A 16,183-nucleotide genomic window follows, 5' to 3' on the forward strand; every position below is an offset into this window, starting at 1 on the left:
AGATAGGTCTTTATACATGCTTTTTTACTTAAAAATTACATTAAATTGTTTTAGATTTGTCTAATTTTGATAATATTTTTATAGTCTTTTATTTTCATTAGAAAGAAATACACAATTTAAAGTATGGGTTGGATTTTTCCCTAGCAAAGCTACTCTACAAGTTATTCATAGAATCGGTTTAAGGGAAAAAGACGATCCATGTACCCCCCTCAAAAAGAAAAGCTCGATTATAACACGTTTCAGGAGGCTAAAAATGACCCGTGTTTCATACAGCCTTGTTTTTGAGGTGTTTTAAATCATAGAATATTATTTGTTTACTATTTTAATAATTTTTTTGTGTTTTTTGGCACAGACGAATTTTTTATATAATATTATGGCTTTAAGACATGATTTTAAGTTATTTTTCAATTAATATCTTTATGTACTACATTAAAAGTTGAAGGCTCTTAAAAACTTATGCCAAAACATTAATGTCGTCTTACCTACATTGGTGAGCGCACTAATTTATGGATGCCGCGCTAAAATTTGAGTAGTTCTTATTTACCGCATGGCGACACTGTATAGGTTTTAGACTGCAAGCTAAAAACATTTTTTAACATAAAATAAGGAAATATACGAGTTAAAAGTTGCTTTTTTATGCTCACTTTAAAGTGAGAAATAGTAATAAGAAAAGCTAGATCATTTGTTGCTATAATTTGTCATTTTCCCTAAAAATTGGTGATAAGAGCCTTCGTGATATGATAAATATGAAAATCTTAGCTTAATATAAACATTGTGAATATTTTAGATTTATCTTGCTTTATGTCGGGTGTTGCCATGGTGAAAATGTGCTTAGTTTTGAAATGATAAAGAATTGACTAAAGAAGAAATAAGCACACTATTACTGGTAAACTAAAATTTGTTTATGTTTTTTAAAGCTACAATTTAATGTCTTTTCATGCGTCGACTATTTAGCAAGTTAAACCAAGAGGTTTTCATAGACAATGGACATTCGGCTTCGAAACCGATTAATATCCGCTGTATTTGAACCAGCTCTCACCCATTCTAAAAGTCATGAAATGCATCGTATTACAGACAACTTCCCATGAATATTAAAAAAAATTAATACCTTCAGCCCCTAGAGTTCAACCAAACTGGTTTTATACTTATATATTTTCATTTTAATGTAAGAGAAAACCTGTCTATAACACGATGCGATAAATTATTCTTACATCATTATATTATTTGTCTATATATTTTTTATCTCTTAGATATTAATCCACTCCTATCGGGAAGAGTTAAAAAATAGAAAGACATTCCATTAATTAATTATCTTTTATACAAATTTGGTCATTTTATTACTGTTTTATTCGAAAGTTCGTTTTTTAAGGTCATTAATCTTATGCTACGTTTTTATTATATAATATTTAGTCCTTCCTTTATCTCTCACTAAACAGATGTTTTTTAGACTAAATTTTATATGTATTTTTAAAGAAACAATATTTTTAAAATGTTGTTTTCCATAAAATTGCAATCATATTCCTGCATTATGACCTGAACATAATTATTTATCAATGATTGAATTTTATGTGTTTTTAAAAATTGGATTTATTCTTTTTTGATTAGATCTAAAAATTGAGTTTCTTATTTTTTCAGGCCCTTTTGCAGTAGTTTGGCTGTTTTTTGTTCTTGATTGTAGTCGTAGTTTGGGCTCTCAATTTTTGGTAAGTATCAAATTTGTAACTTTTTTATTTTTGACCTTTAAAACACTAGTTTTACTATATTGAACTAATGTCAAGTAGACAAATATGATAGCCTCGTCATATTCATCCCCTTTCTACTAGTTGTACATTATATAACATTATGTGTGTTGAAAAAAAAATATAAGGTCCACATCAACTTCTTGGGAAATTGTTTTAAAGAGCAGCTGGGTTGTTTCAGTTTATTTGTTATGGGCCAAATATTTTTCCAACAATTACTTTTGTTATTTTATTTTATTTCCATATCTAGCTAGTTATAGAGTAGTTTTATTTAAACTGTTATAGTTCTTTTTACGCGTTAGCAAAAGCTACATATTTTATTGATTTTATCCTATTTTATAAAGTAGTAAGCCTTTTTTGTCTGTAGCGAAAGATCTCGCTAACCGCTGAACCGATATGGTTCACCTTTACAATGAAGCTTCTTATATGTCTATGGAAGGTTGTAACTATTATGGGTGAAAAGACCTCACACATTAATTGCCCCTAGAGGCTTCTAAGGGCGTAACCGCTAGTAGGTATATGAAGTATTTTACATTTATCTCATAGTCGGTTCTAATTTTGTAAAAATTACTTAGATCCTTTCAGATATAAATAATAAACTCTTAAAAAGTCCTTTTATATAAAAAAAAAATAGCTAAAAACCCGACTATACAGTCAAAAAGACCCTAAAGTTAGTTGCTATTGCATAAATTTCAAGCAATATCATATTCCCAGTTTTGTTCTCACTTATTAGTTTCAATCTCTCGATGTCATGAGTCATCAGAAAGTTCCCAAAATAGGCATTAAATATTGAGAGATTGTCATAGAGTCTTAATTCTTTTATTATTAATACAAGTATAAGTTTCCCTGGTAGCCATACTGTTTTATATTTAGGAGGAATCCAGTCAAATCACCCCACGAAGACTGAGAGAAGGCTTCCCTAACAAGACTAAAGTTTAATGATTTAAAATATGTCAAGGTAAAGTCACGCAACCTATTTCTTCACCACAGAGCAAAAATTAAGTGTCGGAAATAATGTTAATTACTTACAAAACTTAAATTTATACTAAAATGTAATTGTTTAATGCAAAAGCCATTTTTATTTTCAAATTCATTTTTTGCAAAGAATATTTAATTTTGTAGAAAATAAAAATGAGAAAAATATTATCCAATCTATATATGTGATTAACCTATGACGCGCAAAAGGTTCAAATCTCTATATTCGTTGTATCAGTCTAACGTCGCCCGTCGGCCATCTTACTAAAGCAAGGGAAAACAGTCTACATAAAAACTTAAAGAAAATTGTTATATTTTAGTACAGAATACGCAATTTAAATCAATTCAAAGCATTTATAAAAACAATTTGAACTTTTTTATTTCCAATTTTAGTAGTTTTCAACAACTTATTTTGTTTCTTTTAAGAAAAGATTGGTTGGCTACCTAATGAAATTTGGAATCAAAGTTATAGTGTAGATTGCGGCCTATCCAAATATCACCTAATTATGTAAGTAAGTTTTTCATTCTTTGACTAATGAACCATTGGATTGTTTTAATGAAATGTACTATTCTGAAAAGCCCTAAATCGAAAAAAGACTTTAAAAAGAAATTAACAAAGCAATGCAAACTTTAGTATTTTATTTATGTATTATACTTTATTGTTTTATTTGTAGTTCATTTATAACAACCTAATTTTGTTATTTTATTTTAGGTTGTTTAGAACCGCTGTATTCCACCTGAATAAACGAGTATGAAAAGCTTCCCTGACTGTTCCACTGTCAGCTGTTTATTCTGGGACACCTGCCGCACTGCTACATCTCCAACTAGTGGGTTGTGGTACACATACAAAGTAAGTATATCATTGCATGTAATGGGTAAATTATGAATGGGAAATATATATTATTTGAGTGTTTTTCACCTAAATTTTTCAGCTCTCTGTTGAGTTTCCTATCCCTATTTCTCTGATAGTTGAAAAAAGGAAAGTTTTTTAATATTCTTTACAGGGGAGAAAAAGGTTGATTGAAGATATCGAAACTTTTAATTGCCGTCTTCTTTTTTGAGTATTTTTGTTAGGAAGAGATAAAAATGGACCATTTCAAAATATTTGAAGTCTTTAGTAGTTTAGTCTTTAACAGTCATTCGTTGGTTTTTTGTCTCAAGTATGAGACTGATATGGTTCTCCATTTTCGGATCCTAGGAAATTGATGATTACTAGCTGTTTTTTCTGGTGTTATCCTATAATAAAAGAGTTAGAAACCTGGAATAAAATTATTAAATATTATTATTGTTCCAATTAAAGTAGTAGAGTGTGTATCTATCTTAGCTTTACATTTTTTAAAAACATGGATATCTTGATTTAATTTAGGAGGTGGTGTGGTAGTGTTGTAGTCCAAAAAGCTGTTTTTTCTTCCAATAAAAGATTATTGAGCAAAGAATAAAACGTTTTTAACTTTTTTAGATTTATGCACTGCACACCAACGACAACGTGATTAGACACCTTGCCAAGTTTTTTTACATCATAAGAGCAACATCCTCTTTCACTTTTAAATTATAGCTTTTTTAATGATACAATAGATATATGGAGTATTAGACCGATACTTAAAAGATTGATTTTTCTAAAATTGTATAGCTATTTTAATATTTTTTAATTGTTCTTATTTTTCAGTTGTTTTGAGAAAGAAGATGAGATTTTTTGGGATTTGTTTGGGCCGCTATTTATCCGCCAAGACAACCTACATGGAGCAGAATGTTCCTGTCCTGGAACAAGGTTCCAAGAAGCGTGGTGTTTGCCGCTATTTGTGGGATGACGATGTAGGAGATCCTTTCTAATTTGGTTTTGTTATTTTATTTGGTAAGTTATAATTCTTTGATGAATTTTTAAGTATCGAACTCATATTTAATATTGGATAAGAGACTGTGTTTCTTCAAAACAACTAATAATTTTATCTTGTTGTTAATTTTAAAATAATGGTGTTTTAATTACAAAGTTTTTTGGTTTTTTACTATTGTCTTATTCATTATTGTCTCATTTTACAATTATTTTTTCTTTGTTTTAGATTATCATGTAGCTGTTTAGCTATTTGTTCTGCCGTTTTTTCACTTATTGGGCTTTGTTGTTGGTGTACAAAATTTACTTAAGATAGCAGTTATGAGGTAATGATATTATCATTTAGACTCAATTTAGATGGGTATTAATTTAAAATATTTTATTTGTTCGTAATTTATGAGCTGTATAAGTTTTCATAGAATGATAAAAAAATTGGTTTATATTTATAATGGATTTTATGATGAGAAAAAAAGTATTCTGAACAAGAGTAGAACAAGAGTGTAGTGCAGATAATTAAATCCTAATGTTTTTAGATGTAATTTTTTAAGTGTGAATGTCTTTTGGCTTATTTTCTGTGTGCTTTTCTTTTTTAAATAATCTTATTTACAGCTTATATTTTGTAGAATATTTTTTAGCTTGATTTAATATTTATTTTTTCTGTTTTTTCAGTCATATCTACTCGGCTCCCAGTTTTAATACAACAACTGTGGTTCCAACATTTCATTGCTGATCAAGTAACTGGTGAATGTCCGCCCTATATTTGATTGCAGACGGAGTAGCCTGTACACTGATTTTCTAGGTGAGTGTTCCTTTTGCTTCTATTTTGGTCCTTTAGGGCCTATGGTGCTCCCATCCCTTTTTATAGGATTGTGAAGCTAAAAGAAGACCCCTTAATTATTTTTTGGGGGATAAGATACATGCATGCTTATTCTTATTTTAGGTGAAGCAAAAAGATTAGACTTTGTTTAATGTAAGCAGAATATGTGACTGATATTTTTATAATTAGATAGTTATTTGCTTAGCAAAATAACTTCTCCCCCTTTGCAAAAAAAATTTGCTCAATTTGAGGGGTTTTAATATAAGTTAGAGATAAATTTGAGAGTGATTTTTGTTAGCTGCTTTATTTTTCAGTTCATTTTGTTGGGAGTTGGGAGGGTGGTTTATGTTTTAAAAACTTAAATTTATTTTGTTAATATCATTCTGTATAAAACATATAAGGCATTATTTTTTGTCTTTCTATAGAGTAATTGACATAAGAGACATTGGCCTTTTGACTTATAGATTTAAGACAAGAGTGAAAGAAAGTGATAAAGAGTGGGGTCGAGAGAAAGAGAGAAAGAATTAATATCGCTTTTTTGTTTTATACTGATAGCTTTGGTGTTTTGTTTTTATTAAGGAGTGTCGTGTAAGGTGAAAAGTCAAGGTGTGTGTAAAAAAAATATTGATAAGTAAAGTTTTAGTTTATTTATGTTGATTTTATTTTTATGTTGTGTGAAATGTGCATGTGTCATCCAGTTTGTTTTATATTTTCTTAATTTAGAGTTTTTTGCAAGTTTTGTTTTAATAATTGTGTTTTATTTCAGCTGTTAGCTTTCTAGCTATCCAGGCTAGTGTATGTGTGTGACCGATTTGGTTAGAAGAAAAATAGGCAGCTGATTTCTGCTTTCTCATTGTACTTTTTTCTCAGCTAAGTGGGTAGATGTGTGTTTGTCGCTGTTTAGTCTGGTAGAGTGTACTCTACAGCTAACTAGGCTGTGTGTGTGTCTGTGCCTAGGCGGCATTGATTTTGTGTGTCGCTTAGGGGCTTGGTAAAGTGTACTCTACAACTAGCTAGGCTGTGTGTGTGTGTGCCTATTATTAGATGTTGGATAATGTATTTTAGAGCTATATAGCCTGCGTGTGTGTTCCGCCTAGGTGGCTTGGGAAACAGCTGAGTTGTGGTGTGTAAAATTTCTGCTTTAAAACATATATGTGTAGTTTCCCATTTGTTTTTTAAATGACCTTATATTTTTTTGTTCATTTTAAAAGTTTAAAATTTTATGGCTTAGCAATTGTAACTTTTTATGTATAAGTTTACAAGAAAGAAGATTTATAAGTGAGGTAAATATTTTAAATGTAGCAAAACAAGGATGACAACATCTATAAATAGCGAAACACAAAAAGGTCATTGATGGTAATATTTACAAGTAGATTTGTAGTGTATTTATTAATTGATTTATTGGGTAAAATAAACCCTAAAACTTGTTTTTATTTATATAATGTTGTCGGTCAAAGTAACTTACATAAAGGATGCTCATAACTATGGGAAGAATTATTTTGATCATGATATCTTAAAGAGTTTTAAGACTGGTCCAAAAATACCAAAAATATGGGGAAAATGTAAAAATATAGAAATAGCCAAAAACCTGCAAAAAGGAAGTCTGATCGTCATGTCTGTTTTCTTTAAACAACAGGAAATTTTATTTTGTGACTAAAAAAAAATCTGGAAATCGTACCATAAACACTGAGGATATGTAATGAAATGAAAAAATTACAAAAATAGCTTAAAACCTATTCTATTACGCAAAAATTTTGATTGTTTTTATGCGCACGAAAACAAATTTTTCCAATAATTGTCTATTATTTTGCCAAAAATTGACAGAAAAATTATTCGGCGTTTTTATCTTCCTATTTTAAAGAGAATAAGAAAAAAATTTATTTTTAAGGCAAATCGATTTAAAAACTGCTTTCAAGAAATGTTAGAAAGTAATTTAAGATTAAGTTGTCCTAAATCTTAGAAATTGTTATTAATTTATCTTAGGCTTGCGTGTGTGTGTTTAAATATTGCAAGTTGTACTTTCAAAATATGCATTATTTAAAAAAACTAAAATAATTTTGATGAGGTCTGTTTTCTATCTTGACATGTGTCAACTTTTTTCAACACTATATTTATGCATTTACACAAAAATTTTAATTATATTATTTCGGAGCAAAGCATTTCCTTAATTTACTATCTATCAGTTTAATAATATTAGAACCCTCAGAAAAGTTTTTATCATATAAGGTTTTTCAAATTTTACTATAAAAATTCAATTTACTTTCCATAAACAACTAATTTCAAAAATTAAACTGCATTTAGAAATATTCTTTGTTTAGGCCAAAAATATACAAAAAAACTCGCCATTTTATCTACACATCCTAAGAAATACATGTTTCAAAGCATAAAGGCCCTATTCTTTACACAATGATACAACTATTGGCTGCGCCCCTATAAGAATATTCTTAGGGAAAAGCTTAAACTCATATTTAGGTTCTTAAAACCTTTTACAATGCCATAGATGCTTAGTGCTGTAAAAAGTATGAACAATATTTTAATTAGCTTATAGAAGAACGAAAGGTTGTTAATAGTTAATCATTTTAGCTTGCCACAATGCTATCTCTTAACATCGACTACATTGATTAGGACACAAAGTTATCATTTCAGATGGGGTAATTGGACGTCTGTATTTTGGGGTATAAACGGTCAAATTCCTCTCAACCAATTGCATTAGTTCTCTGGATGGGAAATCTATGTGTTCAGCTGATAACATCAGCTTCCTTAAGGCTTCGGTTAGGACAGATTGGTATTGTCCCTCGGGATAGGTTTCATATTGCCCAATATAATTATTTTCCCCTTCAATTGGAGCTGTCCTTCCTGAAAAATTATCAGCCATTGTCAATCCTCTCAATTGTCCACCTGAGCGTGGCTGGGATAGGCGGGAATGCCCTGACAAATACAGGTGGTAGAACCACCCTGAGCGGTGACGCTGTATTTGCGGGACTTTACAGCCGCGGCTAATAACTTCTCGTCTTTAGGAAATGCACACTCTGATTGTTTATTCTAAAAATATTTAAAAATCATTAAAGATTCTGTTTATTCCTTTATCCCGGATTAATTTAGCCTTTTTTGATTAAGAATAGGAAAATTATTAATTAGTGATTGGGATGTATCAAAATTGTTTAAAAGTTTAGTTAAAAATGGAGAAATAAGCATTGGTTTTAGAGGTATCAGGTGGTAATTTATCATGTATGACTTATTAAAATTATTTTGTAATGGAAAAACTGTGGTTTACCTTAAAAATTGTAAAGCCTAAAAAAAAAAAGATAAAATCTTTAAGTCTAAAGTGAAACTTAAATCAAACTTATACCAGATAGAGAGCCTAATCAGCTCAGTCTTATAATGTTGTATAATTTGCAGTTGAAAATTCAAGATAATCAATTTATGTATTTAAAAGTTTGTAAAAAGTTGAATTAAATGTATGTTTTGGAGCGATTTTTAACACACATGTCTAAAAATCAACACATGTGTTCAGAACTAGGTCATAAACCTCAGAATTTATAAATTCATTTTCATAAAAATTATTAGCTAAAATTAGGCTTATTTTCAGGGATCTTAAGGGATAAGACAATGGACGATATTTTGTTGGAAATTTAAGACACATTAAATCATAATTAATGAAAATTGGATTTAATTATACAAGGATCTAAAGGGATAAGACAATAGATGATAAATTTGTTGGACTATTTTGCTACATAAACACATAATTTATGGAAATTGGATTTAGTTAGACTTTTCTTATGGAAATTTTTATTTCTTTTGGGATTAAGTTCATGCTTATTTAATAAGGTCTTGTAATTTTGGATGACACATTTCTGTTCATAATTTTGTCAACTATTAATTTATTATTGTGTGGTGTTTTCTGATTATTACAAAAAAAATTTAATAGCTTATTTATTTATTTGTTACTAATTCTTGTATTTTATTTTTAGGTATCATGCCTGTTCAATATCCTGCGGTTGGAGGATCGAGTTTTTTGTTGAAGAAACAGTAGAACTGAAATTGGTTATTTGTGAAATTCCTCCCTTGGGACCTCCGCAGATTTTACCGGTTTTTGTCTGCAGATTTGTATCTTTTACCCTGCTGACTGAAAGAAATGTATCTCCTAAGTTAAGGAACCTGTTTTGGCTTGGAGATGGGGAGTGGTGCTCGAGCTTAGCCAGCCACATATTTCCAAAAAGAGTGAAGGGCTTGAGGATACTAATGGAGGTATAGGCAGGTAGGAATTTATTGTTTTTTAAGCAAGAAAAATTTATCTCTAGGTTTTATGTTTTCTGCAGTTTTGTGGGGAATTTTTTTATAATTTTGATTGTATGTTGCAGCTTGCTACATAACTAGATATGTGTGTACTTGATAAATACTAGAGAGCATATCTGCTCTAAAACTAGAATTGTCGTCTGTAATTATTTTTTAATTTTCTGCTGAATTTGTTCATTTTATTAAGCACACATAATTGCCCTATTTTATAATTATAATGATGTCTATTCTTGTTCAAACTTTTTATTATTTTTTCTTGCCTTTTTATAAATAAAGCATTAAAGTAATGTATATAGAGCAATAAATAGTATATGTAACAACCACCCCTTCTCAAAGACCTTTTACTCGACTTTTGGTTGGGTCTTTGAAATAAGCTGAATCATTCAAAAATGTAAATACAGCCGGGTGCTGGCAAAAGAACCAAGAGCAAATTGCAAACTAATGTTAACTCAAGGACGCCCAAGCTTTTTGCTTAGCATGGGGGTAAAATGAGGATTTCTATATGTTCAAGGTGAGTAATGTAAGGTATTTAAAAAAAAACTTGAGGGGTGTAAGGGACAAATACACCATTACCCCTTTACTTGGACATCTATGTTTCAGCTATAATGATTTCTGCATTTTGCCTAGTTAATTTCGTTTTTGCATAGTTTAAATACTGTTCATTTGTTAAAAATTATTTTGAAAATTATCTATTGATTTCTTGAAACTGACAATAACCCAATAATTGAAATAAGGACATAGTTAATTTGCCAATAACAACGTAAATACTGGCAAAAACCAAATTTGGTAACATCTGCAACATATTAGTTCTACATTTGTCGCTAGATGTCACTAAAAACTTGATAATTTTGATTTGCTACAAAGTATTCATATCATTTGGAAAAGTGTCTTATTAATCACAAATAACTAGGTTTAAAAATGCAGTATTGTAAATCGGAAAAGATGATTTTGAATATAATGGCAGTTTTAGATACTTCACATAAGTTTAGACAGAAATGACAATTTTTTATTAAAATTGTCCCTTTCTTTTTCAAAAAGCAGTAAAAAGCATTAAACAGCTATACTTAGAAAGCAGAATTTAATGGAATTATTTTTCGTCTGCAACGCTCTAGGTCTTTGCAATTGGAAATCAAATAATATGCTCTTTATACATTTATACTATAAATTTATTAATGAAACTCTGTGTCTCATTGTATAGTTCTAAGAATGGGATCTGGAGATTCTTAAAACGTTTGGATAATGGCTATTTTATACCTTATCTTTTTAGCTAGATAAACCCTAATATAATTTAAAACATTAATTATTTTATTTAGGGTTTTAATTAAACGGTTGCTCGATTTAATTGGCTTAAACTCCGGCTTTGTTTCATGCTTATTCATATCAATCCTGTTGGTTCCGCGTTCAGTCATGGCAATGAGTAATAATCTCTCATTTGACATACTAATGTATGCAATGATAAAAAATAATAAGCCAAATGAAGCAAGAGTACTACCAATCACCATACTTGTTAGTAGAACTAACATGATTGTCATGAATTTATTTTGAGAAGGAAAGTCTTCAAGATATTGGAGCCATGATAAAGCCTTTGTGTTTCTGGCCCCATTTTTCATGCACAATGCACTTTTAAAATCTGATTTTTCTTTAATTCTATTATTTTCAGATATGTCAGTGTTGTAAGAGGACTGAACAGTTTTGCAGTAGTCAATTATCTGCTCATCTAAATCCTCAGGGTAATTTTCTTTGCTTTCTATTTTACTGATGTTTGTCTGTTCGTCTATTTCCTCTTTTTGCCCCAAACTATTTTCTAAATCGACTTTGCCTATTGTTTGATTTAAATGTTCCTCTATAGGTTTATTTCTATTATATTCGAAATTTTCAAAAATTTTTCTAGTTGAATTAACGGAAATTTTATTGGTAGATAATTTTTCAATATTTTGACTTATTTTTTGATCCGTCGCGTAATTAGGGGATTTATCCAATTTTGTGTTATACACATTTTCTTTTATATTGGTAATTATTGGCGGATTAATTTTATCTATTGGATTATTAACAACAGAGTTTTCTATTATTTTTAAATCATTGTCTATAGGCGAACAGTTTAATGTTGAAGTATTAGATGTTTGACTTTCCATTAATATATTTTCTATTAGCTTATTAGTATTATTACTATTTACACTATTTTGGGTATTATTATTGACACTATTTTGGGTAGTCGAACATTCTAGTACTTCAACATTCTTAATTTTTATATTTTCATTTTGATAATCAATATCCGAATTTTTCAGGTTTATCTGAATGGACAAAGAAATGTTGATTTTGGGACCAGATTGATTCTGAGGTGATTTTTTCCCTAGAATAGGGGTGCCGGGTATGTCCCAAGAATCCGTAACTTGTGGTATTTTTATCTGTAATTGTATGTTTTTGCTTTCTTGAGAAATACTCGGCTGCCCTACTAGTTTTTTTCCATTGTTGGCGGGAATTTGCACGCCGACAATGGATGGTATAATCTTGATACACCATAATTTAAGCAGCGTGGGCATTGGTCTTTGGAGGGATTGACATTAGGGAAAGTGAAACACTCCCCACTACCATGGGTGTCAGAATTACACAATAAACAAACTATACTGTTAGCTTTTTCTTTATTCTTTTTATACCACCATTCCATATTTGCTTTTTTAACTGTTTCATCTGGATGTTTTAAACAGTATCTAGAATAGTGAGGCTTTTGGCAATGCTCACAAGTTTTTTCCTTTTCTACTTGGTTTACATTTGCATTTTTTTGTCTGTCTAATTTTCTTTTTCTCTCAATGGCTGAGTTATAAAAGCTTCTGTTATTGCTAAACCAGCTTAAGATTGTCTCTTTAGTAATGTAAGGAACATTGGTGGATGTCAAAAATGCAGATTGCAATAATGGTGGTACCAAATAGGTACATATTTTCTCCCTAAGTTTAGCCATTTGATTTTCATGACTATTGCCTGTTTTTTGCAACATGGCTGCCAAATATATTATTATTCTATTTGGTTTGTCTTGGTCTTCTAAAGTGAATCTGTAAGTGTAGAATTGTTTTTCATAGTCTGACGGGTGGAGTAATTCTGCACCTATGGCAGTTAGGATCGATTTTACAAAATCCTGTGCACTGAGGGTATTTGGGTCTATTTCTAAAATATCTAATTTTTTTCTTGATTCTTCATTAAAATAGTGAATGAGAATATTGTTGTAGGAACTATGAGTAAAGGGGATCTCATATTCCTCCAAATATTTAAAAGTGCTAAAAAAAGTGTAATTGTTAGTTTTTTCTCCATATTGGGGTGGGATTTTACCCAATATTTTGACTTGTCTGTGAATACGTTCGTGTTGACAACTGCCCCACACTAAATTATTTGGTATGAGATTAATTATTTTTGCTGTATTTAGATCAGTGGTAGATGTGTTTGCCTGTAACAGCTTCTGGAGGACGTGTATTTGTGATAGGGAGAACATATTTCCAAGTAAGTTATTGTCTTGAGATGTCTCTCTATGTCTATTATCTCTATTTGTCCTTGGAGTTCTTCTATCTGACTCTGTGTCTGAAGAGCTAGAACTAGAGCTAGGACCACTACTGTTACTACGTCTATTCATTCTCCTTGGCATAGAGAAATTCTGTCTGTCTTTATGCCTGTCTTCTTTGTCACTATTGTCTCTTTTATTTTGTCTTTCTTTACTTGACTTAGTTTTGTCTTTATCGTGTTTATAACGATTTTCATGTCTATCATGATGTTGTTCATGGTGTCTTTGGTCCTCATTGCCATGTGGGTTAAGTGGATCATACATTCTGTCAGGCCTTTTTTTAGAATGTTTTTTACTTTTTTGTCTGTCAAAATCCTCACTATAATAGCTAGATTCTGACTCATAACCCGAAAAATCTGAAGTTGGTTTAACTACTTTTTTATTTTGGGGTTTATTTCCATTATTTTCTTGTTTTATTACTTGAATATTTGGCTCATGTTCATGTATGGGAGGAATGTCTTGTAAATGTATTTGAGGCCTATTTAATATGCGATTTTGTCGCCTATTGCCTAAGACAAGCATTGCTGTTGCTGAGTGAATCTCAGGCCTAACATGAACACTAGGTATTTCCTCCAGTCTTAGATAATGATTTACTGCATTATTTAATCCAGGTTCATATTCTGGATTATAAGGTGGAGGATTTAATATTTCATCTTCTAATTGATCAATAATAATATCATCCATTTTAGGTTATTGCTGTACTACACATGGAATGAGGCCTAAATCAAAGATAAATGGAGCACCATTGTGCGTGGCCTATGCATTGGCAATGATGATGGTGACACATGGAATGATTGTTTGTCAATGAAGAGCTGTGCTTTTATGGATGCTTTACTGGTAAGACTTATTTAGTGGCCTTGAAGCCCTCTCCCACCTTAAAGGAAAAAGTTAAATCTTACCTGGGTTTATCCGGTAACGGAACCAATTTTATGGGTCGCCTCCGGGTTCCAGGGACAAATGCAATCCTTTATCACAGGACTACAATCTCTCACCAATGTCTCCTTTCCAGATCAGCGACGCATTAATCCCTGTTTTGACAAATATATTTAACCTTAGAATGGTGATATTATTTTACACCGATCCTAAACCCAAATACATTTAAGGGATAATCTTTTGCCTATAAGCCCTATTCCGAAAATGGTATTAAAATATTATCGATAACTTTATGCTGTTATTTTATTCTAAGAATCCTTTTATTCCTAGGTAGCTAACTCTGCCAACACTTTTGGACTGGAAGGATCTGTTGTGATTACTAGAGCCATGCGAACATGACTACAACATTCCGTTCTGCTGCCTACAGCCCCGTGAGGCGTGAGATTCTTTGTTAGGTACCTTTGTCAGGTAAGAAAGTCACTAGGTCTAGCTCCGAACCGATCTTCCAGAGTATTAACAAAGCAAAACTACCTTTAAGACGTGAACTTATTCAGAGTTCTAATCCGAAAATGTTAAATTGTCCGAATAGATAACGATCTCCAACTTTCCTATACTTCAGAAGCTGGGGGAGGATACAGTTGTTAGTATCGGCCGTCAGATAGCGTGCTATCATCAACCGTTGGTAGCCGAGCCACCACCGTACCTTCCCTGTGTTATTCCTATTTAGCCCCGTAGTGACTTGCGACTTTTTGGTACCTAGTACCGCGCTATAGGAGTTCTCTTCAGAAGAAAATTTGGAGATAACTATCCGTCCGGATGCCTAAGCCTTTAGGCCCTAAGAAGGCCCTATTCTTAAATTTATCTCAATTGACCAACATTAAAATGATATTCTATAATTTATTTAACAAAGTATTATGAATTTATCTAACAAAACTTTTTATTTTTTAGGTGTGTTCCAAATGTAAAATCCTAAGTTTGAGCCGCCAAGACTCTCAAGAAAATTCCAAAGAAAGAGAAGGGAGTCTTCCCTTAAATTTCAGAAATTTCAAAAAGAGTTTGTGTGATATATAAATTCCGTAAAACGACTGACTGTTTCTCTCTTCCAGGTTTACTTTTATAGGCCTGAAGCCTTAGGAAAAAAGAGAGACAAAAAGGATGACTTTTATTTTTGTGTTGATTTTTATGTTTTATAGAAATTGGCGACCTGATTATTAAGATTTTGCATTTAAAAGTGTGTGCATATCTCAACTAAATTACAATAATCATTTCATAAATTAGTAAGATCACATTTTATTTTATTTTACATCAAGAATACATTAAACTATTGGTTTCAAATTAGTTTTTCTAGTAATGTTTTTTCAATGTCCTCTTTAATTTTACAAATTTTCATCCTTTTAGTTTTTAGTTATTAATAGTTTTTTATCACGAAACCTCTAATTTTATGATTCTTGTATTGTTTTACTAATGTTAATTTTTATTGACAAAATTTGCTAATAATTTTTTAGCTGTATTATGACCATTCTATTAAAAGGGTTATTGTCTAACATTTCATTATAGGGTCTTCGTTTTATAAATCTTATTTCCCCATTTTAATAGATAGGTCTTTATACATGCTTTTTTACTTAAAAATTACATTAAATTGTTTTAGATTTGTCTAATTTTGATAATATTTTTATAGTCTTTTATTTTCATTAGAAAGAAATACACAATTTAAAGTATGGGTTGGATTTTTCCCTAGCAAAGCTACTCTACAAGTTATTCATAGAATCGGTTTAAGGGAAAAAGACGATCCAAATACAAACTGCAATTTTTAGGGTTAAAGGAATAGGACAATAAACGATATAATACACACGAACTTTGAAACGCAGAGCTGACAAACACATCCACACAAAATCATATTACACACAAATATACAAACATACTAATTAACTCTTTAATTAAATTATCTGAACACAGTAGAATGGTGTCTTTCCGTCTATCAGTCTGCACGTCTAAAGCTAAAATCTCGACAGTTACCGAAATGATTGAGCTCTATTCTTCATGAAATTCCTACTGATCTGGCAGTGTTAAGCTATTTTCTAGGGAGTGGGACACCCCTTCTCCAACAC

The 16,183-nt window shown here is 30.7% G+C and overlaps 1 long non-coding RNA gene across 5 annotated transcripts; it reads left to right on the forward strand.

The window, feature by feature from the left end:
- The first annotated feature begins 783 nt into the window (after positions 1-783).
- Positions 784-15,627, forward strand: LOC145316016 (uncharacterized). 5 transcript variants are annotated; one of them, XR_013878263.1, is made up of 15 exons: positions 784-886; positions 1,636-1,703; positions 2,613-2,697; positions 3,146-3,226; positions 3,427-3,564; positions 4,381-4,566; positions 4,772-4,868; positions 5,212-5,341; positions 9,331-9,617; positions 11,316-11,385; positions 11,941-11,993; positions 13,071-13,144; positions 13,892-14,039; positions 14,406-14,543; positions 15,024-15,627. It is a non-coding gene; the product is annotated as an uncharacterized LOC145316016 (long non-coding RNA). The 5 variants fall into 5 exon arrangements; XR_013878260.1 differs by having other exon boundaries at positions 3,141-3,226; positions 15,024-15,626; XR_013878249.1 differs by having other exon boundaries at positions 3,146-3,222; positions 15,024-15,625.
- Positions 15,628-16,183: the final 556 nt, after the last annotated feature.

This window comes from Acartia tonsa, chromosome 1, assembly GCF_053477335.1.
Source record: "Acartia tonsa isolate MP-2025a chromosome 1, ASM5347733v1, whole genome shotgun sequence".
Classification (NCBI taxonomy): domain Eukaryota; kingdom Metazoa; phylum Arthropoda; class Copepoda; order Calanoida; family Acartiidae; genus Acartia; species Acartia tonsa.